We start from the raw sequence: 23,532 nt of genomic DNA on the forward strand, positions 1-23,532 counted from the left end.
GGGCACCATCCTTGACTTCTACACTGAAATCCCATCGGCCACCAAGTCCTGTTGGTTCTGCCTCCCAAAATATCTTCTTGAATTTATTGGCTTGCCTCCCTTCCCTTTTGTACTATCTTAGTTTATTATTCCCTGTCTGAATTATGTAACCATTTCCTAACCAGTTGCCATGGCCTAGTCTTGGCCCCCTCCAAATCATGCTCCACTCTACAGCCATAGCAATCTTTTGAAATCCAATAATGTCCTTCCATTGCTTAAAGCCTTCAATGTCCCCCCATTACATTGTTCCAAAGTCCTTTCTGTAGTTACAGGGCTCATCTTGATTTGGCTTTGCTCACTTCTCCAGCTGCTTCTCTTAACCTTTCTCCTGTGTATATTATTCTGTAAAAACACTTAGCTTTATTTAGTTCCAGGAACCCAGCATGCTTAACTTTGTGTTGTGATCTTTGCACACGCTATTTCTAGAAATATTTTTTATCACCATCATCCTCCTTCTCCCTCCTCTTTTTTCTGGCTTATTCAGCTTCAACGTTTTTTTTTGTTTTGTTTTTGTTTTTTTTTTTGTTTGTTTTTTTAAGAAGACAACCCCCAGTTCCTCAGTGTGGGGTTAGCTGACCTATCACACACCCTCTGAAGTAGTTTTTTTTTTTTCCTGAAGTAGTTTTAATGATGCCCCCGCAAATGTCCACATCTGAATTCCCAGAACCTGTGAATGTTGTTTTGATTGGAAAAAGGCTCTTTGCAGATGTAATTACGGATTTGAGTTGACAATGACAAGGGTCATTATAAGAAACAGAGAAACAGAAGAGGACATGTGAAGAAGGAGACAAAGATCTAGTGATGCAGTGACAAGCCAAGGAATGCCCAGGGCTACCAGAAACTAGAAAAGGCAAGGAAAGATTCTCCTCTAGAGCCTTCAGAGGAAGTGTGATCCCACTGATACCTGGATTTCAGTCTTCTATTGTCCTGAACTATGGGAGAACTAATTTATGTTGCCATAAGCCACCAGGTTTGTGGTAATTTGTTGCAGCAGCTGTAGGAACTAATATATCCTTCCCTTACTTCTGTATACCTGTTTTCACAGTGCTTCAAAGTGGCCTCTTTACTTGACTGTCTACCTTCCTAACTTGCAATAAGCTTCATAAGGCATGGGTTTGTTTATAATTATATTTCCAGCACTTGCTCAGGACCTGGTACAGATTAAGCAACAAATAATACTTGATGTGTGAATCTGATACACACAGGATAGATTAATAGGACCTACTCCTGCCAGATTTTCCCTAGCAGGTGTGCTCAGCTTCTCTGTGTGCTGGGAAGTGGTCACAGTTTGCCATGACATCTGTTCCCCTCATTTTGGTTGTCCAGCATCTGAATCTCCAGGGGAGCCCACTATAACACACACATTTTCATGTTCTTTGTGTGCCATGCTCAGAAAAGACTAGGAAATACCTTTAAGGTAAGGAGTCATGGAAGCTTCTTGAACTGAAACATGAATAGGGCCAGCTATATAATTGGTGGGCCCCAACACAAAATAAAAATGTGGGCCTCTGGTTCAAAAATCGTAAGCAATTTCAAGATGGAGATAGCAGACCATTAAATTAATATAAAGCTCTTCTAAGTGTGGGGTCTGGTGTAAGTGCCAGATCTCACACTCATGAAGCCAACCCTGACCATGAAAGATTTGCTGAAGATGGATATGAAGTCATTGTGTAAAATGGGTTGAGCAAGTTGGGGGTATATTTGGGGATGAGGTAAGAGGTTACTGCAATACACCAGGAAGGTGGAGGTGATGAGGCCCTGGATTCAGGCGGTTTCATAGGAGTATGAAGGGAAGAAAAAGGCAAATCTAAGAAATAAGAGATGATATGTGCTCACAGTCAGGGATGTTTCAGGGTCTCTCTATATTTCTCCCAGCAGAGGAAGCACTGAGAAGCTCCTGAGGAATTGGGGAACATTAGTGTGTCATTGACATTCTACTGAGAGCTCTATCGGGTAGGACTGGCCATTTTACTCCACAAAGGAACCACATGGAGACATCAGGCTGTACCTAATAACTTCCTGACGTTAGTGAGGGAGACCGATGCAAAAGGAAGTGGGAGAAAGGACAAGCCTACCATACTTCCGGGGGCCAGAATGTGTGAGGGTGAAGAATGGTAGGGACTGCCACAAGCTCTGGCCTGTCCATGGGTGACAGCCACTGTACAGCTTTAGCTGCACACAGTTATGTGAGAACACAAGGGCATGGTGACCAGAGCTTCAGATTTTTTTTTTAAGATTTTATTTATTTACTCATGAGAGATACACACAGAGAGAGAAGCAGAGACACAGGCAGAGGGAGAAGCAGGCTCTATGCAGGGAGCCTGATGTGGGACTCGATCCCGGGTCTCCAAGATCATGCCCCAGGCAGAAGGCAGGTGCTAAACCACTGAGCCACCCAGTGATCCCCTGGAGCTTCAGATTTTAAAAGAGAAACTAAAGGTTCAGAATTGTGAAATCATTCTCAGTTTTTAAGCATTGACAGTGAAGTTACATTGTGTGTGTGTGTGTGTGTGTGTGTGTGTGTATGTGTGTGTAAATACTGTAAGCCAAGACATATACACTCATGGGCCAGATCTGGCTCATGGAACTCAGCTTGCAGCTTCTGCACAGGACATAGTTGGTAAGAGCTGGGGCAGGGTTCAAATCCTGCTTCTGCACTTGACCAGAAAGGCTCCTCTAAGCCTCACCCTTCTATATAATGGGGATGATTTTAATATCTACCTCTTGGGGTAGCAGTGAGGTTTAATTGACATCTTTTAGGCAAAGCACAGATGGTGGTAACTGGTATATAAAATCTAAATAAATGTTAGCTGTTGCTGTGTTTACGCATCCACTACATGTCAGCTTCTGTGCTGTGTGCTTTATATATTCTATTTTATTTTGTGCCCACAACCAGGCCGTTAAGTAGGCTTTATTACAGTATACTCACCTCCCAGACGTGGGGCAGAAAGAAAGGCTCAGAAATCCGAACTCACTTGCCTCAAATCACAGGCTTTGAGTTTGAGCAGGAATTCAAATCTTATAATTTCTGCCTACCAAGGTGTTGTTTTTTAAACAGTCTCTCTTACCCTACAGTGACTCTTGTGTTTTATTCTGGAGGTTTTTAGAAAGAATGTCCTAGCCAACAGTACTTTTCGAAGAGAATTTAGTAACAAAACACACTTGAAAAAGAAAAAAGAAAAAAAAGCTCTCCCTCCCTCTTCCAAACACAGATACACAAATGCTCAAAACAAAAGTAACGAAAGCTGCCAGTGTATTTTCTCCCCCATCCAGTGGACTCTTAAATAACATTGTTTGGAACAACACATTATTCTTTGTATTTTCCCAGTTCCTTAGGACAACCACTGCATTCCTATTCTGGCTTAGAGGTGAAGAAGTTGACAGCATAATGGATAAGGAACCTGTGTACAGGCCCTACGGCAAGAGATTAACAGGTAGGACTCCAATGCCTTTATTGACTAAACAAACTCTCTTGGGTCCACTCAGCTATGGTGACAGGTGTCAGAGCCAAGCACGGGGCCCTCAGGCCTCTGTGCCTTGGAACGTAATTAGATATTTGCTCCGTGGCCTATACATCGTGTATATCCTCTGGTCTTACAAACTGATAACTCCATCCCCCCACTTCTCTTCAGGGCTTTACACTTTGGAGCTGGCTACCCAAGATTGTCCAGCAAGCAGTTTTTTTTTTTTCCTTAAAACAAGAAAGGGAAAGGAAAGAAAAGATTTGCATTGTTTGTAGGTCTGAAAGTAGCAAGAATTTTAACTTGTTCCTGGAACAAACCCTGGAGCATTCGAAATGGGAGTGGAATTAGGTAGGGGTGGGGGAGGTCCCAGCTGGGCAAGTCAGAGTGATGAAATTCATGGCAAACAGCTTTGTTTGAGTCTTTTGACTATGGCCAAGCCAGTAGGGCTGAGAGCATGATGTTCTCAATAACAGCCTTGACAATAACATGATTTGTTTTCCTCCCAAAGCCGAAAATGGCATCTCAGCCTGCAAAGGGGAGCTTTCTTCTGAACCTGTGGGATGGGAGAGCTGATTTCGTCCTTCACAGTAGGAAATGAAGGCATTAAGCAGAGCAGACTCAAATCTAAATGTCATCTGACCATAACACTTGCCTAAACAATACATATTTTATTTTGGAGGAGCTTCTCTTTAGTCTTTTCATGGGTAGGATTTCAGACTAGGATGTTCTGCTTTCCTAACCACCACGTTGAAACTAAATTTTGCCACAGTCTGAGAGTTACAATACCCATGTTATTTCTATATTTCACACCATAAACTCAGTTGTGAAGCTGGACCCAATATAGCTGATATTTTTTAGGTCCTGGGATGATACCTACCTAAATGGTTTTCCTTTTTTCATACTTTTCCGGGTTCTTTCAGAGAATTGGAAGGATGTAAAGTAAGCCCCCATGCTTTCTCAACAGGGAAAACTAAAGCTAATAGGCATTTATGCCATTAAGAAAAATAATGGTCTCAGTTAGCTGGCAGTTAATAATGATTGCAAGGGACTACAAATCTCTTCAGTTGCACAAATGCTGCAGATAGAAATATGTGAGATTCCCATGCTTTCTCCATTAGTGGAAAGCATGGATGGAGCTCAGTTCTGGCCAAAGCAGTGCTTTAGTGCTTCGGGGAAACAATGAGTCACCAGAGACATGATTGATCCCTGCCCTCACTGAAATTACTATAGAAAGCAAAAGCAGTGTGCTCACAGCCACACACATGCACAAACCTGTGAAAGATAGGCACAGACTCCAAGGTGAGCACTGTGCAAGTTCATTTCTAAATCAATGGCTTGAACTTAGGTTGTATTTGCCAATGTAAATTATAAATTATACCCTAAAGGTTGATTAAGTTCTCCAGTGGGCAAACCACAGCCCATTTGTTCCTTCAGACAAGGGTAGGATTTATCCACCTTCTGCAACTTTGTTTCTGTGGACTAATGAATTGATCCCCTTGGTCCTCACATTAAATCACAGAAGCTCTGTGTCACCATCTTGTTGGAGGGAATGTCCCTTCCTCTCTCCTTTTACTAAGCTTCTGCCTTTTATTTTTATTTTTTTAAGATTTATTTATTTGAGAGAGAATCTGTGAGGAGGAGGAGGGGCAGAGGGAGAGGGAGAGAGAGAATCCTCAAGCAGACCACCCCGCTGAGTGTGAAGCATGACACGGGGCTTGATCTCATGACTCTGAGCTCATGACCTGAGCCGAAACCAACAGTTGGACACTCAAAAGTGACTGAGCCTCACAGGCACCTCCTGAACTTCAGCTTTTTAATGGTTCCAGTGGGGATGAGGCCATGGTACCTGGCTATTGGTGGGAGCAGTGAGTGGTAGGTGCCTCGGGTGGAAATGGAAAAGCAGGGAGGGCTCCAGAACATTTAGGGAGCAGCTCATCTTTAGGCAGGAGTTTAATCCTCCCTGTGGCACTTCTTAGTAGTGGGGACTTAGGCAACACTGATTTAATGAGTCCCTTGGCCTTCAGGGACCCTTTGAAGCTAGGTTTCCACATCTGGAAAACAGGATAATAACAAATGATGCTTCCTTTATGGGACTGTTGTGCAGATAAGAAAGTGGGGGTGCAATACGACCAAGCACTTAATGTAATGTGCTGTCACAAAGTTGGCATTCAGTACATATTGGATCTGGATCTGTTAGAAAAAGAGACAACATGTATAAAAGTATAAACAAGTACAAATACATTGAATGCAAACTGCTTATATACAGGCTGAGAAATAGGTGTGGAATTATTTGGGTAGGAGGAGGTGATTTGTGGGATGGCAGATGAAGCTACCCAAGGAAACTCTGAGAAACTTCCATGTGGATGCCCCTCTACAAGACATATCTGTTAACACAGGCAGTCTTTTTGAGTTCTTCATGATGGTCTTGGATTGGTCAGGGCTTCTGTGTGGGGCTCCTGGCTCTGTTTCTGTTCCTGCTGATAGCAGGAAGCTCAGCCCCACCCTTGCAGAGTTGCAAGATTTGGCAAGTAAAAATAGAGAATGCTCAGTTAAATTAGCATTTCAAATCAACAATGAATAATTGTTTAGTATAAGTATGGCTTATGCAGTATTTGGGATGTGCTTAAATAAATAAATAAATTCCATTGTTTAATTGAGATTGAAATCAAACTGAGTGTCCTGCAGAGTATTTGGAGACCCTACCCCTAACACCTCAACTTGTAAGAGACCAAGGGCAGAACTCAACAGGATACTCTATACTGATATGTAGTTAAGAGGAATTAACTAAGAGGTTGGATTGATTGAAGAAAAAGAGCAAGGGCAAGGTGGAGGTATATGAAGGATGTCTTTGTCAGAAAAGCCCTCTCCTCAACTCTATTTGGATCAGGGGGTCTCCTAGCATAAGCACCAGGATTGATGCTTATTCCCCTGCACTGTGGCAGTGTGGGGAATTTGGGCCCAGAGGGAAAGTGCTGCCTGCCCTGGATAAGGATCTGAAAGAAAGTACATGTGACCATTGGTCAGGAGTTCCCCTAGATTCCAGTCAGTCTTCTGCCTCAGCGTCAAGTCTTATAGCATCAAATCCACTGCTCCTCTCAGCACCCACTGTTTTCATGTTTCCCTGATGGACACAGAGACTTTTCATTAATCCTCCACACTGTGGTAATGCCCCTTAGTAAATTCTTAGGACAACAACATGGTTTGAAGAGAAGACAGAACAACGTGGCTTGAGGAGGCAAAGAGAACATTAAAAATATAAAAATAAATGGTATCACCAACTGAAGTTTGGAGGGAGATGATGTTAGAAGAACTTTAAAGCACTCATTTCTTAATCGTATATAGTGAAGAGTAAACCAATGCTATCAAAAGCTGATGGAACAAGAGCCAAGCACATAATTTAGAGTTATACACATAACCATTAGAAAAACTTAAAAATAATAATGAAACTAACCATACTCAAGAAGTGGGCAGGAGGGTAAGGAAGCCCAAGAGAGTGTAAGAGGCATTCATTCTTCATCTTTCAGAACAGGAAGCAAACAAAACAAAACAAAGCAAAAACACCTATTAAAACCTAAAAAGTATGGGGTGCCGGGGAGGCTCAGTTGGTTATGTGTCTGCCTTAGGCTCAGGTCATGATCTTAGGGCCTTGGGATTGAGCCCTGCATGGGGCTCCCTGCTCAGCGGGGAGTCTGCTTCTCCCTCTGCCTCTGGCCTTCACCCACTCTCTCTCTCTCTCAAATGAATGAATAAAATCTTAAAATAAAATAAAACTTAATAAAGATATATAAGTGTATCATTTTAGCTTTCTTTCTTTTTTTTTTTAAAGATTTTATTTATTCATCTGACAGAGAGAACACAAGCAAGGGGAGCAAGACAGAGGGAGACAGAGAAGCAGACTCCCTGCTGAGCAGGGAGCCTGATGCGGGGCTTGATTCCAGGACCCCAGGATCATGACCTGAGCCAAAGGCAGATGCTTAACCAACTAAGCCACCCAGGTGCCTCACAGGTTACTTTTGATGGGTTATATTACAGCAAAAACCACTGCCTAATAATAAAAAGATGATTTATTATTTTGCTTATAAATCACAGAAGGCAGACTCACTCACATGTGGGGACCTGAGAAATGACATGGCCAAGAGTTCTCTGGGTTTTCTTTTTTGCCTCATATAGTCCAGACTTGAGCTAAAGAAGCCAGCAACCCAAAAAGGCCAACAGGAGCAGACAACAACAGCAATAAGCCCTAACTAAGAAAAGCCTGCTTTCTCTAGTCAAAGGAAGAAGAAAGGAGCAATCTAGAAAAACAGAACATTTTTAGACATTAACTGCTCCTTCAGCCAAATACCACAGAAAAAGCTGTGGCTCCATTCCCACCCATGCCGGTGAAGACCATGTGAAGATTCAATGCTTCTAATCCTTGTGAGCTTGTATTGAGGTACTCTTGAATCCCCCACTCTGGGATAGGCAGAGAAGGCCAAGTAGGGGGCTAGGACTTTCATCCCAACTGGCCTGCAAAAGTGTTCCCTCATCCCCACTTTGAAGGGTAGGTGGAGATTACATGGGAGCTGTATCTCCCATTGTCATCCAGCAGTAACAAGAAGCCCCTTCCTACAAGGGTCAATAGAGACTGTAAGGGGAACGTGGATTTCCGTCTGCTCCCTGGCAATAACAAGGTGTTTCTCCATCCCCCACAACCCTGCGACCTCCTGCAAGAACAGTATCAGAAAAACTCACTTAACAACAGAAATTTTTATCAGACCCAGAGTCTGAAACTTTTTTTTTTCAGAGTCTCCTGTTTTGATATATAGTTTTTTTTTATTGGTTTCCTGTGGCTGCTACAACAAAAACTGGATGGCTTAAAACAACAGAAAGTTATTCTCTCCTATTTCTGAAGGCCAGAAGTCTGAAATAAAGGTACTGGCAGGGCAGCTTTCCCTCTGGGGGCTTTAGGGAATAATCTGTTCTTTGCCTCTTCCAGTGGCTGGTGGCAGTCTTGTTTTTTTGACTTGTGGCCACTTCAATCCCATCTCTGCCTCCATGGTAACAGTGTGCTCTCCTTTTTTATCTGTTTCCTCTGTGTGTCTCTTATGAGGACACTTGTCATTGAATCTAGAAGCCACCTGGATAATTCAGGATGATCTCCTCATCTGAGGATCCTTAACTTCATGACATCTGCAAAGACCTTTTTGCCATATAAGGTCACATTGATTCATTCCAGTGATCAGGATATGGGCATACCTTTTGGGGGACCACAATCCAACCAACTATAAGGTTTAGCTCAGTTCTATCAAAATATCAGCAAGATTTTTGTAGACATAGACAAGATTAGCCTAAAATTTATATGGAAAGGCAAAGAATTTAAAATAGCTGAAATAATTTTGAAAAAGAAAAATAAATGAGAAGAATCAGTCTACTAGATTTTAAAATTTATTATATAGCTGCAGTAATCAGGATTTGTGTGATATTCGTAGAAGGATAGATAAGATGGATCAATAGAACACAACACAGAACCCAGAAATAGACTCTTACAAATATGCCCTACTGGGTTTTGACAAAAAGTAAAAAGAAAGAAAGAAGAAAGAAGAAAGAAGAAAGAAAGAAAGAAAGAAAGAAAGAAAGAGAAAAAGAGAAAAAGAGAAAGAAAGAAAGAAGAAAGAAAGAAAGAAAGAAAGAAAGAAAGAAAGAAAGAAAAAAGGAAAGAAAGGAAGAAAAAAGGAAAGAAAGAAAAAGGAAGAAAGAAAAAAAGGAAAGAAAGAGAAAAAGAGAAAGAAGAAAGAAAGAAAGAAAGAAAGAAAAGAAAGGAAAGAAATAGAAAAAGAAAGAAAGAAAGAAAAAGAAAAAAGAAGAGAAAAAAGAAAAGAAAAGAAAGAAGTGGTTCTGGATCAATTAGATATCCATAGACAAATATATGAAATGCAACCTAAGTCTCCTTTCTTTATAAAATTAACTCAAAATGCATCATGAACTTAGATGTAAAATGTATAACTATAAAAGTCCTAGAAAAAATAGGAAGATATCTTTGGGATCCAGGGCAGAAAGGTATTAGACTTCATACCAAAAGTATAATGTTTTAAAGGAAAAACTGCTAAGTCTGAAACCTCAAAAAATTTGCCCTATGAAGAGACCCTGTCAGAAAGAAAAGACAAGCTATCTACTGGGGGAAAATATTTACAAACCACATACCTGACAAAGGACTAGTAGCTAGTATACGTAAGGATCACTCAAAACTGAATAGAAAAAAAAAATCAATTAGAAAATGAGCAAAAGACACAGATATGCCACCAAGAAGAATATACAAATAGGAATAAACACATGAAAAAAAGCTCAATATCATTAGGGGTGCCTGGGTGGCTCAGTCAGTTAAGCTTCTGAGTTCTGATTTCAGCTCAGGTCATGATCTCAGGGTGGTGAGATCTAGCCCCATATTGGGCTCCACACTAGGCATGGTGCCTGCCTAACATTCTCTCTTTCCCTCTTCCTCTTTCCCTCCCTGTTATTCTCCCTCTCTTAAAAAAATGCTCAACATTATTAGCCAGAAGGGAAACAAAAATTATATTTGCAATGAGATATTACTACCTACTTATCATAATGGCTAAAATAAAAAACAGTGACAATACCAAACAATGGCAAGATGCTGAGAAACTGGATGATTCTTATATCGCTGATGAGAATGTCAGCCATCCTGGAAAACAGTTTGCATTTTTTTTTTAAAGCCAAACATGTAAGTACTATATGATGCATCAATTGTACCCCTAGGCATTTATCTGAGAGAAATGAAGACTTACGTGCACACAAAAACCTGTACATGGATGTTCATAGCAGCTTTCCTTTAGTAATCAAACGGTAACTACTGGAAGCAACCCAGATGTCCTGCAGTACATGAACAGTGAAACAAATGGTGATGCCTCCGTATCTTGGGAAACCTAGTAATAAAAAGGAACAAACTATCAGTGCACTCAATGACCTGGAGGAACTTCTCGAGAATTGTGCTGAATGAAAAAAGCCAATCCCAAAAGGTTATAGACTTTACAGCTACATTTATATAACATTTTTGAAATGACAACATTATAGAAATGGAGAATAGAATAACAATTTCCAGGGGTTAAGGGGAGGGTGGGAAGGAGGTGGGTGTGGCTATAAGAGAAAAACATGGAGGATCCTTGTGACAAAGGCCATGTCCTGCATCTTAGCTGTACAGATGTCAGTATTCTTGTGATACTGTACCACAGTGTTGCAAGATGTTAGCATTGAAGGAAACTGGGTGAAGGGTAAAGGAGACCTTTCTCTATTATTTTTTAGAATTGCATGTCAATCAACAACTGCCTCAAAAAGTTTAATTAAAAAAACCTGAAACAAACTTTAAAAAACCCTTATTTTTGTATTACTTTGATCATTAAAAATAAAAATAAACAACCTACAGGAAAATATATTTAACATAAGTTACAGTAGTTTAATGTTATTATTGTAACATGATCTTTATATAATTGTTAAGAATAGACAAGTAGATAGAAAAATAAAAGCTGCCAACAAGTAAACCTCAAACTGAGAAATGCAAATGGCCAGTAAGTAGTGTGGCCATGAATTCCATTTGCTTCCCTACTGGTTAGTGCCTCTTTTCACTTTTAACACACTCCAGACCAGACAACCAACTGATAAAAAGATGTTCACCTTCATAAGTAATAAGAGAAATGTGAAAAACAAGTTATTGCTGTCTCCTATCAACTTGCTAAAGAATAAAAGTCTGTTAATTCTCACTGTTGGCAAAGGTGTGGAAAAAGTGCATCTTATGTTTTGTTGGTGAGAGTATAAGTTGATTCAAGTTTTCTGGAGAGTAACTGATCAATAATGTTAAAAATTTTTGAAAAGTATATTCTCATGAATAGCAATTCCATTTCTAGAAAATTAGATAAGTAGACAAAGGTATATGTTGAAGGATTTGTCCCTTAAATGCATATATATGGTGAAAACTATCCAAATAGCAATCATCATTAATACTTAAATAATGGTACCTACACATGTACATGTCGATGAAATGTTATGTATGTATAGTAAGATATTGACATATCTCAGTAAATGAGTAATTTGCTAATGCTTATTTTCTTATGTATATTATTTGTGTTTTCTAAATTATTTTTAAAAAACATGTATTATTGTTATAATCAAAATACAGCAAATCTATTTTAAAAGGGTCCTGAGAAAATTATACCTAGAAGATCAAGGTAGCCTCAAGGAGATTAAGTGAGGCAAGAAAAATGCAGAGTGTCATTTAGGAAAGTGGCCTCCACAGGATGTAGGAATTGATTCCAGCACCTAAGAACACAGTCAAGGCTGGGCCTAGTCATCCTGAAAAATATAGCCACCTTGCTGTCCCGCAGTGTTGAATGCAGTGGCTGCACTCAAAATTAGAACATATGGGACAGGTACTTCAGAGAGCATAAAAATCTATGAAAATGTAGCTTATCACTCTTGTTACATGTGGCCTCTCCTTGCTGCTGAGCTGGGGTTTAATGGTAGCTCTGGAACACCAAAGAGCCAACTGGATCCTCCTTGCTCATGAATGGGGCGCTCTGGTGAGCAGTTCACATTCAACCCTTTGGCCATCCTTAGGCTCCATGCTGAGACATCACATGGTGTGGTGCCCAGAGCAAAGGTTTGGACATCATAAGGCACGGGATTAAATTCTGACAGACCCATTCATCATTTCAGAAAACCTGGGCAAATTGCTGTAATTCCTCTAGCTGTGTCCCCTACTTGGAAATGAAGAAAACAATAATCCTTATATTAGAGGACTTTTCTGAGGATCTGATGAAATGGGGTATGTGAAAGTGCTTTGTAAATGCAATTTCTGCAAAGCCCAGTTATGCGTGTTAAAGAGGCAGTGTGGATACTAGAAAGGCATGGCATTCCAGTGTGCAGCCAGAATGACCATCTGCAGTCACGTGAATTTGACAAGTTTCTTTAAACTTCCATTTCCCCATCTATAAAATAAAAATTATAATACCTTCCTCATTGTGTGTGTGTGGTTTTTTTAAGTGAAAATTACATGAGATAGTGACATAGGGAAGGAAACTCAAATTTATTAAGTTTACCTGCTATGTCATACACAAACTAGATGCTTTTATATGATAGTAAATACACAAATATAAGGCATATTTCCCTCCAAAATACCCCTTGATGTAGAGAGTTTTGCCTTACATTCAGGTTCTTACAACGTCTCTAACTGTGGGATGTTCTCTCAGTTATTTTATATGTGAAAGACAACATACCATTTGGAAAACACACTAGACCATAATGACTCAATGAATGCTGGTTTGGGACACATAAAGGTCATTTGATGGGATCCGGGAAATAGGAGGCCTGAGCGCTGAATCAGGAAGCAGCATTCCAGATGGTTAACCAGCACATGAGGGGCCTGACTGTGAATCAGCATCTTTAGAGGGGGGTTTCTAGCTCTCCCTACATCTTTAGTGAAGTCAATTCTTTGGTACAATGAATAGGTCAAGACTGGGGACTGGTTAGGTATGTTGTAGAGACTCCACCCTCTTTCATAAGACAAGAAGATGGCAAATCTACCCATGCCACCAGCCCCAAGGGGCTTTTGTCCTTCCCTTTACAGAGGATCCTCTTGCCCAATCCAACTCAGAACTGCCCAGTGTCTTGTCCCCATGCCAGCCTTTCATGCTCCATGCTCACTGGACTGCTGGGGGCCTCTCCAAACTACTGAATGAACTGAATGGCTGTTTTTGTGCTTCCTTGCCAATACATGTCTGTATGTTTGGTGGGGTTTAGTCTAACACTTCTGAGGTTATAGGAGAGGGGATTTATAGTTCTCCATGTACCTCTAACCTGAAGAGCCTATCAGTCGTTAAGAGAAAGCCCTGATGTTTGCAGAATGGCCAAATTTGCTGAAGTCAGTTCTTCAAAAATCTTTCACAATGCTGTCTGTCTCTCCACCAGGACATAAACACTTTTAAAGTAGAGATCATGCCATTTCTGTTGACCTCTTTCAAATGCCTAGTATGGTGCTTTGCACAAAAGTAAACATGGGAAGCAGATACCCTTAGTGACTATAAAGGTTGGATTTGGAATAAAACTTCCCCCATTAAGTAGGTGTAAAATGTTTGTTGAGTAAATTATTATTAGCAGTAGTACAGGATTCTGATAATTGCACAAGAGTTATGTCCAGGCCAGCTACTATTGTGCAATCAGTTGTCATAAGTCAACTATTGGTTCAAATGTATCCCTGTCAATAAATTCACCTGCACCACCTACTAAGCCACCCCCGGCAGGGTTGGAGGCAGTCCACACAGCTAGCCCCTCCATCTCCCATTCCTGCTTCTTGGGAAAAGCCAGCAGGATACTTTCTGAGAAGGCTGCCTGAGATCCAGTCCCAACTCATTCCTAACGAGTACTGTTTTTTCCAGTCTAAGTGACCTCCGCATCAGGATGTTGATTATGACAAATGGTAGACATTTTTTGTGCCATTCTATCTCAAGACTTTACACTGCTCTTTCCCCCTAACTATGCTAGGTGATTCCCAGAGGGGGAGCTGGAATGAGAACAGAGTATTTGTTGACTCTTGGAAAATAATAGCTTTTCCCATCAGAGTTGGATTTGGCAATTGTTTTGTGGTTAGGCTTACATGCGTGGTGCTTGTTCTGTTTTGCAGCATCACGTGGGTTTCCACACACATGCCCAGAGGCACCAGTATACCCATACAGATCTACGGGAGAGAGGGGACTGGTGCACCTACATGTGTACATAAGCCCCTCCTATTCTCTACACAGATTCCAAACTTATCCTGAAAAGACCTGGCATGGGGAGAGAAGGGAGGGGAAGCAACTCACTTTAGTCTTATCATATTTGTTTTATAATTGTTTTTGAAGAATCAGGGCCTCTATACTCATGTTCATTCTTTCTCTCTCCCCGCTTGGCTTCCATCCTGTCCTCCACCCTGGGAGGGCTCCAACTGTGGGCATAAGCCCAGGTGTGTGTGTGCTGAGCTCAAGATGATGATTCACTCCAAATATAGCCTTGTAGGCCCTATATGTGTCCAGTCAGGAGGAAGTCAGGATATTGCCCTCCCATATTAACCATCCTCTCTGCTTGCTTGTGGCTGTGGTGCTTAGGATAGTCATAGGGAACAGGCATTCTAGACTTGAGGGGTGATAGTCTATCTTTCCAGGACTGCCTTCATTATTTTAGAAGCTGCTTATCTCAGGAGACTGTGCCTTTGGGATCCCTAAGTACTTAAAGGCTGCTGGCTCCCACATCCTTGAGATGGTCCCACTGGGTTCAGTTCATTTCAAACAGTTTGAAACTAATGTTGCTTGTCTTACATGTCAAGACAGCAAACATGAGTGTGAGTTCCATCAAGAGGAGGAAAGGCCTCTCCTTCTCGTCTAAGATGGTGACAACATGGCCCTACTCCTCCTACACGAAGGAGGTTCTTTATAGTTAGTGTCTAGGGCCACCAAGGCGTGCCTCTATAAATGGAACTTTATAGATAAACTTTCCAAGCGAATTTTATCAGGCCCCTCAATAGTGTTGGCTGACAGGGAGAGGCAAAGCTGTATTAGCTTTCCACCAGCAAGTATGTATGACAAGTGAGATGTTAATGAAGTTGAATAGGTAACTCCTGGCCTAGAGAAGAGCAAGAGATAGACATTGTTTAAGAGATATGGGCTCTTTCACCTGGCACCTATGGTTTGTCTCTCCACTGATTATGCGCTGGCTTCAGCAAAGAGGGTAGGTAATATAGGTAAAACATGATTGTATTCTGGTTGTCAAGGATACAGGAAATCTGTTTGCTTAGCTCAATACATAAGCAAACTTAGTAAGCACAACCCAGCATTTGGATTTCTGGGCCTTTACCAAATCTCTGCATCTCTGCCCCAAAGCTATGCTAAGTTTCATGATGTGTGGCATCTTCTTTCCATGTTCCTTTTCTCTCTACCACACGGTCGGCCTATGAACTACTGACATAAAATGAAATCCCTCATGGCAAGGGAGTTTCAGCCAGCAGCAGAGTTTGCCTGATGTTGTTCAGCCCTCAGAATGATAGCACTAGGCGAGGAGAACATTCACAGCCCAGCTCCCAGCACTGATTCCTCAGGACTGTGAGGAAAGCAGAGATTTCCTCAGCTTGTTGATTGGCTTGGTTCAAAGGACAGGTGACTGTAATGGAAAATGTGATGTTGAAAGGCTGAAGTAAAAGGGTCTTGGAGCCAGAGAGAAACATTGTAGACCTGAGAGCAAGAAGGCTAAACCATAGATGTTGTTGACATGTTTTCATATCAATCAAGTGCCCGGGACCCAGGTACTAGAATGGCAGGGTCCTTCTGGCAGGATGGTGGGGAAGCTTGTGGGACTTGTCAGGCCATGGTGAGTCTCACTGGCTGTTCTGTTTTCCTGGGATCATCTCTCGTGGAGTCTGTTTTCCTTTCGTCAATTGGCAAATCATTATAGAGTCACAAGTGGACTACATGTGAATGTTCCCCAGGCTTCATTAGCTTTGCACAAAAATGAGATTGTCAACCCTTAGGATCAAATTTTGTTTGCTCAACTGCATCCTCCATGGGATTTTGGTCTTTCTTTCACAGTTCTGGCCCCACTAGTATCTCTTGGAGTTCTGAGGATGTGTCTTTTTTTTTTTTATTTTTTAAGATTTATTTATTTATTTTAGAAGGGCAGGAGAGGCAGAAGGAAAGAGAGAGAGAGAATCTGAAGCAGACTCCCTGCTGAGCACAGGGCCTGATGTGGGGCTTGATCTCACAACCTTGGGATCATGACCTGAGCTGAAATAAAAAGCCAGATGCTCAACTGACTGAGCCACCCAAGTGCTCCAAGGATATGTCTTATATGCTTCATGGTCAGTCCAGATGCATGGAAACAGCACCCTGTGTTCTGTGAGCCACTGTTTAAGGGGTCGCCCTTTAGTAGATCAAGGTTGAGTTATATATGATCCTTTCTCTTTCAGGCACACCACAGAGGATAGTGAGGGTAAAGTCCAACAGAAGCCATGCATGCCTTTCACTTACACTGTACTCTGAGATGCATTCTCCCTGAGTAGGCTCATTCTTCCTTTATGTTTGCCTTCTTTTATCCTCTCCTCCCCTGTTACAGTTCACTGGTTGAAGAAGCCAAGTTCACAGAAATATGTTTTTGTAGCTGAATGAATCAAAATGTACAGGTAAGTGTGGAAAAATCTGATTGCATCCACAGGGAGGAGGGCCTGAGGGAGCAAATGAGGGGCAGGCCTAGAGAGCCCCCTGGGAGAGGTTTGCAGAGCATGGAGAGAGCTGAGAGATGAGGTTACTGGAGATGTGGGAGGAGGACATCCTATGTGCCTCCATAGCAACCCAGGCTTTCCTGACTTGCCTACCACAATTACAGTGCCTTGTAATTGCTCTTTCAGCTGTCTCTCCACTAATCTATGAGCTTCAGAGACTGAAGCTTTAATCTCTGTATTCCCAGAATCCAGCTCAGTTCCTGATATATAATAGGTGTTCAAAACACAGAAGAATGGCTTGAGCAAAGATCTGGAGGCGAAACAGGCAAATTGCGGGCTGGAGGCAGTAAACAAACTTGCTTGGTTCAAAATGATGGAGATGACTCTTATGAAGGAAATGACTCTTATGAGGGAGGGTGACACTTTGGCAGTTAGCCTTGAGTACTTGGATTTTACTTAACTGTGAGTCAGTAGCTGGAATCAATCCTTTAATGTAGATCCAACAATACAGTTTAAGAATTAATATTCAGAAGGTGTGTTTAGAATGCTGGGTGCAGGGACAGGAGGAAGGAAGCTAGGGGCTGAGGGACTTACCTAGAAGATGTTATAGGTAGTAGGCATGAGATGAGAGAGGTAGGGACTGAAGGAGCATTTATGGAAATAAAAGGGGGGGGAGGCAAGAGGGAGGTTGAATGAGCAGGAATCAGGCTGGACTATTTGAAAGAGTTATAGATGTGGATTCATTCATTTACTCATTTTTCATGAATTCATGTATGCTTTATATAGCGTTGGGTTGTGCCAGGGCCCTTGCTAAGCACTCTTCTCTGTTGTTGACTGTCAGATGATTGTGGTAGCACACACCACAGTCAGTGAGTAACTGTGCAACACAGTATGGACTCAGGCTTCAGTTTCTGCTGGTTCATGTCCTAATTCTGTCTGTATGCTTTTTGTCAAGTTTTTAAACTTCTCCAAATCTCACTCTCCTCGTCTGTGACATGGGGATAATGACCTGGCTCACAGAGTTGTTGTGAGGATTGCCTGAGCTAATACACAGAGAAAACTACAGCTAGCTATCATATAATAAATGCAGATGTCTTAAAGAAATGCCCATGTGTTAAGCACTGTGATATTAGGATATCCACACATAGACAGGGAAGATCCCATCTTGCCCCCTAGCACCCTGAAGACAACTTTGGGGGATGGAAATTTGCCAACTGTGCTGTGTAATATAATGTGGTAAATGATCTAACGGAAGGACGATGTTAGTGCCATGGAACTCACACCAAGAGATTAAGGGGCCTGAGGAGTTAAGAGAGATGCCATAAAGGAAATGGTCATGGAACTGGATTTTGAAAAGGAGTAGAAATTTGAAAGATGAGAGGACGAAGGAAGAAAAGGAATTTCAGACAAAAGGTAAAACTGTACAAAAGAACAAAAGAAAATGACACACCTTTCTCGCAGTGTTATTGTAGGGGCTGGACTGAAGTACCACAGATGCACTGTACAAAAACCTGCAAAGTGCATAGTAAGCACTCAACAAATCAGCAAACACTAGGTCTCTCCAGGCCTTTGCTGAATATCAGCTGTATCTTCTCTGGAAAACTTGTAGCTCAAACCAAGAAAGGAGGTATGCTTCAGAAAGGAGAGGAGAAAGAAAGCTGGGGTTCTAAGACCAAGGATTTTATGACCCTGGTTAATGAGTGAATGAAGAGGGAGGAAAGCAAGTGTCTGCAAAGGAGGGTGACAAGGTCACTCAGGGTAAAGAGCAGAAACAAGATGATTCATGTCATAGAAGCCAAGGAAGGAAAAGTCTGAAGAATGAGTCTGGTCAGTTGTGTCAAATGTAATGTGAAGTAAAAAATAGAAGAACATTCTCCGTAGTGCTTCTGGTGGCCTTCAGCATCCTCCTCAGAAGTTGCCATGGTAACCACTGCAGCCACTCTAAAGGGCTATCTCTCCAGTGTCTACTCACAGCTCCAGAAATGGTTCTTCTTCCTCTGGCATCCCTACTGTCCTCTGCATCCCATACCTTCCCCAGGTTCATGGTGTAAGCACATCCCAGAGAGGTGGGAGCAAGAGGGCACACTGCTGTACCTAGAGCCACCCTACAGACCAAGCCACTCTCCCAGGACAGCCCCACCCACCTGAACTTTTCATGGTTACAGCATCTATGTAGAAGAATGCCACACCCCCCCCCCCCCCCCGAGGAATTTGGTCACTGAAATAAAAGCAAAACAAAGCTTTCCCATGTTATTGTTGCTGGGATTGGTCTTCAGATTACCTATTGGTACAATTCTCCCAGGAGATGACCTTAAGGACTCAGACCTCAAATATTTAGTGACAAATAAATAGGGTTGTCAAGATAAAGTCCTATGAGACTGGGTCACTCACAAAGGCACTGATAAATAATGAGACCATATCAAACTACTAAAATGTCAATCTATCCCAGCACCTATAACAAAATTCAGGGAACTTATAGTTCCTAAAAACTACAGATCAATAGGCCTTCCTTTGCTTGAATCATATACCAGTGCATCAGGACATGGGCTCCCTCCGCTTTATTTACAGTTGAAAAGTAAAGTAGAATAAAATGGAAGTTACTCTGGAAAGCACAGAAATACAATGGAGGAGGCAAACACGATCGGAGGTTTCCTTTTTTGTGTCTCTTCTTTGCCTCATATTTTCTAAAACTTAGTGAATCAAATCTGAAGAACTACTCCAAAAAAGTAGGATAAACTAGTATGCTAATGTTTAATTCACGTTTGGTTGATCAGTACCTTAAAACTTTGACCAAAATGGACTTAAAAGATGAAAGGAGATCTTGATATAATTTTGGTGGAGAAGTAAGGGCAAAAGCAAGTAGTTAAGGAGGAAATAGTTTGTAAGGAGGGAAAAAAGCTACAGCTAAGAAATTGGCAAACAGAGCAGTGAGGATGGAAATCTGTGCTAGAAGCTCTTGCCTCTTCATCGGGTACTGAGCTGTGTTCTCACTGTAGTTCCCATGCTGCTAGACTTCCTCACTCCATGCCCAGTAAAACTTGCTCCTTGGTCACCCAATAGATCAGTCCTAACCTAGCATCTGCTAATTGCAAAGCAGAACACTGAGCATATGGAGCACAGAAAGAATAAAACTCGAAAGCCTCCTTCCTCTTCACCTATCTCAGAGATCCTCCTCTGATCCCCCCCACATGAGATCAGGGCCCTCATCCTGGGCTTATGAAACACCCCGAGTGTCTCATTCACAATAGCTATCACCCTTGTGTTTGATTAATTTCTGTCTGCCTATAAGATGCAAGCTCTAAGAGGGCAGTGACTCTTGGTGAACTGATCCTACCTGTATCAAGGGCGTCTCGTATAGTGCCTTACACAGACAGAGGGGCTTCCATACAGGATGAGGGAATGAGTACACAAGCAATGGAAGAACGGATACCATTTCTAGCCTATGGAGATCATTACCTCACCCCTCTCTTGGAACAGCAATGGCAGGATGTCATTCAAATATCAGCTCATTCTCCCCTTCCTTCTCTTTCCTTTTTTTTATGCTTCTCCTCATACTGCCACATGCTTCACTCCTCACCCCTCCCACCAGCCCCTCAAATATTAAAATAACAACATCATCAAAAACCACAAAATGCATTCTGAGTGTCTGCATCCTGGAGGAGGTGGTGGTGCCAAAGTGGGCTGGATGAGCACAGCCCACCTCCTCTGCTATGCCGCATGGGGTTTTTGTATAATAGGAACATGTCGATTGGCATGTTCTCAGTTTGGAAAGAGAAGCCATGCCTTGTTGTGGCTTTGAGTTCAGACCAATTTTTCTTAATCTTTGAAGATGAAGAACCCTATAAGCAAAGCAAGTCAAAATGAGCCTAAGTGCTTCAAGCTCTAGGCAAGGCAGGAAGAATGCCATGCGGTGGTATTGTTTAGAAAGAGACTTGGTAATTGCTGTACTGGAGAGCCGACATTTGCAGAACTCAATTGTGTGGCGTCCGACTGAGTAAGTTAGCAAAATAAAGACAGATGGCAATGGATTAACTCCAACACGCCCACCAGACAATGGCAGCCAACATGGAGAACTGCGGAGCGCTCTAAAAATGCGCTTTCTGGAATAGCTCTCCAAATGCCTCTATTAGATGCCACCTAGTGACTCCCCAAAACATTGCATCTTGTACAACCACGTAGGCTGAGGACACAGGTTAAGGAGATCTTGCCACACATAGATGGCTTTTTTTTTTTTTTTAATAGGAAGAGAGTGAGAGATGGCAGATCATGAGGGACTTGAGAATTTATAGTTTAACGTCAGTTCACTGAGAAAAAATGGTTGAATTCTGTATTCTAACTTGTATGTTTAGAAGAGAAAAAGATGAAAGAGAGAGAGAAGGAGGGAGGGAGGAAGGCAGGGAAAGAGGAGGGACAGAGGGAGGGAGGAAGAAAAAAGAAAGAAAGAAAGAAAGAAAGAAAGAAAGAAAGAAAGAAAGAAACAAACAAACAAACAAACAAACAAACAAAAGAAAGAAAACAAATCCTGCAAGACAGGCAACTATCTTGCATTCAGAAATACATGACTCAGAGGTAGGTGCAAGATTTAGGACAGTTTATGCATTTAGGTCCTGATTTTATACAAACTAAAACCTAGGGTAGTGAATCATTTCATTTTTTAAAAACGTATTTTATTTGAATTCAATTAGTTAACATATAGTATATCATTAATTTCAGATGTAGAGTTAGTTATTCATCCATTTCATACAACATCCACTGCTTATTACCTCACGTGCCCTCCTTAATGCTCGTCACCCAGTTACCCCGTCCCTCCACCCACCTCCCCTCCAGCAACCCTCAGTTTGTTTCCAGTAGTTTAGAGTCTCTTATGGTTTGTCTCCCTCTCTAATTCCGTCTTATTTTATTTTTCCTTCCCTTCCCCTATGATCTTCTGTTTTGTTTCTTAAATTCCACATATGAGCGAAACCATATAACTGTTTTTCTCTGATAGACTTATTTTACTTAGCATAATAGCCTCCAGTTCCATCCACATCATTGTAAATGGTAAGATTTCATCCTTTCTGATGGCTGAGTAATATTCCATTATATATATATATATATATCACATCTTCTTTATCCATTCATCTGTCGATGGACATCTGAGCTCTTTCCATAGTTTGACTAGTTTGGACATTGCTGCTATAAATATTGGTGTGGGTGCCTCTTCGGACCACAATGCTCGTATCCTTTGGGTAAATTCCTAGTAGTGCAATTGCTGAATCATAAGGTAGCTCTATTTTTAACTTCTTAATGAACCTCCATACCGTTTCTCAGAGGGGCTGTACCAGTTTGCATTCCCCTCAACAGTGTAAGAGGGTTTCCCTTTCTCGGCATCTTCATTAACATCTGTTGTTTTCTGACTTGTTAATTTTAGCCATTCTTACTGGTGTGAGATGGTATCTCATTGTGGTTTTGATTAGTATTTCCCTGATACCAAGTCACATGGAGCATTTTTTCATGTGTCTGTTGGCCATTTGTATGTCTTCTCTGGAGAAATGTCTGTTCATTTCTTCTGCCCATTTCTTGACTGGATTATTTGTTTTTTGGGTGTTGAGTTTGATAAGTTCTTTACAGATCTTGGATACTATCCCTCTATCTGACAAGACATTTGCAAATGTCTTCTCCTATTCTGTAGGTTGTCTTTTGGTTTTGTCAATTGTTTCCTTTGCTGTGCAAAAGCTCTTTATCTTGATGAAGTCCCAATAGTTCATTTTGCTTTTGCTTCCCTTGCCTTTGGAGACATGTCTAGCAAGAAGTTGCTGCACGTGGAAGACCTAAATGTACTATATGTTGGCAAATTTAATTTAAATATATTTTTTAAAAGACCTAAATATGAGACAAGAATCCATCAAAATCCTAGAGGAGGACACAGGCAGAAGAATCATCCATTTTAAATGCCAGTTCCAATTGACTAGCTGAAGCTCTTTGGATAATGTGGAATTGTGAGATGGCTTCCAGGCACAGAGTTGGCACTTTGTGGTCATTGAGGTTGTCTGCAATCATTACAAGATGAGGGGACTAGTTATGCTTGGGTGCATATTAGAGAACCATATATCAGGCTATGAACTCTCCTAATTTGTTTAATAGTGGATATTTAGCCAAAAAGCTCTTTGTATTTCTGATTGTCTGAGGGCAGAAGCTGAAAGGTGCACAGAACCTATAGAAAAGGTGATGCTTTTCCATCTAAAGGAAAGGTGAAGAAATAATACAAGCAGTTTTGCTAGGTTCCACCAAATTAGGGTTTCATTATGTTTGCTCTTCCATTGTGGAAGGTATTGTTTGACAATTTGCACCATTAGCACATAAAATTTAAGTCTTATAGTCCTTGAAAATGTGCTTAGTGATGAGATATTGATTATTCCTAACTATAGGATTTATTTTACAAGTGAAGGTCTCGACAATTTCAGTAACTGACCCAGTATGCAAAGTAGTTGAGGAGAGAATGAGCTTTAGTTTCTGGGCATCTCCATCTCTACTACCATACTGAACTGACACTGTATTTCTTGTTTCTTCCTGGCAGTCTCCTGGCTGCATTTGGGTCAAAAGAGAAATTCTTTTCTCTATTGGTTTTTAACAGCTTTTGGTGACCAGAAAACAATGCCAGCTGTGTAGATTTTGGGGACTTCTAGTCTATAGGGTCAGGTAGTTGTGTGGTTAATTGATTTGACTCTATCCAACAAGATCCATGTATCCTAGGTGAGAGCCTGGGTCCCCAGCTGCTACAATTCTGTTTTCTCAAGCAACTTACTCCTTCTTAGAGGAGTC

The 23,532-nt window shown here is 41.4% G+C and overlaps 1 long non-coding RNA gene across 17 annotated transcripts in view; it reads right to left on the bottom strand.

The window, feature by feature from the left end:
• LOC112678853 (uncharacterized) overlaps positions 1-23,532 on the bottom strand; it is a 145,166-nt gene that overhangs the window by 85,557 nt on the left and 36,077 nt on the right. For all 17 annotated transcript variants that reach the window (XR_007404830.1, XR_007404832.1, XR_007404825.1 and 14 more), the window contains one exon: positions 10,286-10,423. This is a non-coding gene — a long non-coding RNA (uncharacterized LOC112678853). The remainder of the gene's footprint in view (positions 1-10,285; positions 10,424-23,532) is intronic.

Source organism: Canis lupus, chromosome 22, assembly GCF_003254725.2.
Source record: "Canis lupus dingo isolate Sandy chromosome 22, ASM325472v2, whole genome shotgun sequence".
NCBI classification, from domain to species: Eukaryota; Metazoa; Chordata; class Mammalia; order Carnivora; family Canidae; genus Canis; species Canis lupus.